General features: G+C 40.0%; 3 non-coding genes across 3 annotated transcripts; all 3 read right to left on the reverse strand.

The window, feature by feature from the left end:
- Window positions 1-344: 344 nt before the first annotated feature.
- Trnan-guu (transfer RNA asparagine (anticodon GUU)) lies at window positions 345-418 on the reverse strand. Its single transcript has one exon. It is a non-coding gene; the product is annotated as a tRNA-Asn (tRNA).
- Window positions 419-1,814: 1,396 nt separating this feature from the next.
- Trnan-guu (transfer RNA asparagine (anticodon GUU)) lies at window positions 1,815-1,888 on the reverse strand. The gene has a single exon. It is a non-coding gene; the product is annotated as a tRNA-Asn (tRNA).
- A 1,395-nt stretch (window positions 1,889-3,283) lies between these two features.
- On the reverse strand, window positions 3,284-3,357 carry Trnan-guu (transfer RNA asparagine (anticodon GUU)). The gene has a single exon. It is a non-coding gene; the product is annotated as a tRNA-Asn (tRNA).

Consider the following 3,357-nt stretch of genomic DNA (forward strand, 5'->3'; position numbering starts at 1 on the left):
CAAGTTACTCCCCTTATATATTATTGCAAAAATGAAACTTTTGGTTTAAATCCTAAAAAGCTAACCGATTGCGCAACGGTCAATTTGTCGTTCAAACCAACTGCGTTTTTGTCCCCATTCCTGCCAGTGCTTCATCGCCTATGCATTCACCGATAAGCTGACATTATAAGAATACAGTAATACATGTTGAGATTGATAATGTTTGGTACGCTGGTGTTACTTTTATAAACGGTCACTAGAGGACGCTCATTTCGACTACAGTATGGATTAGCAAATGCCATTTGGTGTGACACGTGCATGAAAGAATGGGGCTAATAAGATAATCAAAATGAAAATAACAGAGCCGTCCCAGGGTGGGCTTGAACCACCAACCTTTCGGTTAACAGCCGAACGCGCTAACCGATTACGCAACGGAGACTTAGTAATAAAGATACTTTTTAGTCCCCATTTATGTCAGTGCTTCATCTTTTATACATTTACAGCTGAGGGAACATGACAAAAATTCGATAAAACATATTTACATTGATGAAGTTTTGTACGTTGGTGTTGTTTTGTTTGTATGATTAGCAGAGTACGCTTTCTTCGAAGACAATATGGCTTCGCAACTGTCATTTCGTGTAACACGTACATCAGAGCGGGACTAACAAAATATTAAAATCAGAAAGGAAAAAACCAGCAAAGGAACCGGGGGCCGGATGGGGTCTTTATGAGTCAAACTTTCGATTAAAAGCCGAACATTCTAAAATTTCGCAACGGTGACTTTGTCTTTAAAACCAAGTTCGTTTTTGTCCCCATTCCTACCAGTGCCATCGCATATGCTTTCAAAGATAAGCTGACATGACAAGAATACGATAATGCATGTTCAGATTGATAATGTTTGGTATGCTGGTGTTATTTTTGTACACGGTCACCAGAGTACGCTCTCTTCGAGGAGAATGTGGATTAGCAAATGCCAAATAACAACACAGTAAAACATATTAAGATTAATAATGTTTGGTATGCTGGTGTTATTTTTGTGCACGGTTACCAGAGGACTCTCTCTTCGACTACAATATTGATTGGCAGATGGAATTTTGTGTGACACGAGCATGAAAGAATGGCGGTAATAAGATAATAAAAATCCAAATCACTCAGCCTTCCCAGGGTTGGTTTAAAGCACCAACCTTTCGGTTAACAGCCGAACGTGCGAAACGATTGCGCCACGGCGACTTATTGGGTTAAAGCAACTTTGTTTTTGTACCCGTTCGTGGCAGTGCTTCATTGCCTATGCATTTACCGCTGAGGGAACATGACAAAAATTCGATAAAACATATTAAGATTGATAAAGTTTTGCACGCTGGTGTTTTTTTTTTGTACCATCACTAAAGTACGCTTTCTTCGAAGCCAATATGGTTTCGTAACTGTCATTTCGTGTGACACGTACATGAGAAGTAAAGTAATAAAATATTAAAAACGAAAATGAGAAAACCGTCAACGAATCCGGGGATGGGGTGCTTTAGGAATGAAACTTTTGGTTTAAATCCTAAAAAGCTAACTGATTTCGCAACGGTGAATTTGTCGTTAAAACCAACTGCGTTTTTGTCCCCATTCCTGCTAGTGCTTCATGGCCTATGCATTCACCGATAAGCTGACATGATAAGAATACAGTAATACATGTTGAGATTGATAATGTTTGGTACGCTGGTGTTACTTTTATAAACGGTCACTAGAGGACGCTCACTTCGACTACAGTATGGATTAGCAAATGCCATTTGGCGTGACACGTGCATCAAAGAATGGGGCTAATAAGATAATCAAAATAAAAATAACAGAGCCGTCCCCGGGTGAGCTTGAACCACCAACCTTTCGGTTAACAGCCGAACGCTCTAACCGATTGCGCCACGGAGACTTAGTAATAAACTTACTTTTTGTCCCCATTTATGTCAGTGCTTTATCTTTTATACATTTACAGCTGAGGGAACATGACAAAAATTCGATAAAACATATTTACATTAATGAAGTTTTGTACGTTGGTGTTGTTTTGTTTGTACGATTACCAGAGTACGCTTTCTTCGAAGACAATATGGCTTCGCAACTGTCATTTCGTGTAACACGTACATCAGAGCGGGACTAACAAAATATTAAAATAAGAAAGTAAGAAACCAGCAAAGGAACCGGAGGCCAGATGGGGTTTTTATGAGTCAAACTTTCCATTATAAGCCGAACATTCTAAAATTTCGCAACGGTGACTTTGTCTTTAAAACCAAGTTCTTTTTTGTCCCCATTCCTGCCAGTGCCATCGCATGTGCATTCAAAGATAAGGTGACATGACAAGAATACGATAATGCATGTTCAGATTGATAATGTTTGGTATGCTGGTGTTATTTTTGTACACGGTCACCAGAGTACGCTCTCTTCGAGGAGAATGTGGATTAGCAAATGCCAAATAACAACACAGTAAAACATATTGAGATTAATAATGTTTGGTATGCTGGTGTTATTTTTGTGCACGGTCACCAGAGGACTCTCTCTTCCACTACAATATTGATTAGCAAATGGAATTTTGTGTGACACGTGCATGAAAGAATGGCGGTAATAAGATAATAAAAATCCAAATCACTCAGCCGTCCCGAGGTTGGCTTAAAGCACCAACCTTTCGGTTAACAGCCGAACGTGCTAAACGATTGCGCCACGGAGACTTATTGGGTAAAAGCAACTTTGTTTTTGTACCCGTTCGTAGCAGTGCTTCATTGCCTATGCATTTACCGCTGAGGGAACATGACAAAAATTCGATAAAACATATTAAGATTGTTAAAGTTTTGCACCCTGGTGTTTCATTTTTTTACGATCGCCAAAGTACGCTTTCTTCGAAGCCAGTATGGTTTCGTAACTGTCATTTCGTGTGACACGTACATGAGAAGTGGAGTAATAAAATATTAAAAACGAAAAGGAGAAAACAGTCAACGAATCCGGGGATGGGGTGCTTTAGGAATGAAACTTTGGGTTTAAACCCTAAAAAGCTAACCGATTGCGCAACGGTGAATTTGTCGTTAAAACCAACTGCGTTTTTGTCCCCATTCCTGCCAGTGCTTCATCGCCTATGCATTTACCGATAAGCTGACATTATAAGAATACAGTAATACATGTTGAGATTAATAATGTTTGGTACGCTAGTGCTAATTTTATAAACGGTCACTGGGGGACGCTCACTTCGACTACAGTATGGATTAGCAAATGCCATTTGGTGTGACACGTGCATGAAAGAATGGGGCTAATAAGATAATCAAAATGAAAATAACAGAGCCGTCCCCGGGTGGGCTTGAACCACCAACCTTTCGGTTAACAGCCGGACGCGCTAACCGATTGCGCCACGGAGAC

This window comes from Liolophura sinensis, chromosome 11, assembly GCF_032854445.1.
Source record: "Liolophura sinensis isolate JHLJ2023 chromosome 11, CUHK_Ljap_v2, whole genome shotgun sequence".
Classification (NCBI taxonomy): domain Eukaryota; kingdom Metazoa; phylum Mollusca; class Polyplacophora; order Chitonida; family Chitonidae; genus Liolophura; species Liolophura sinensis.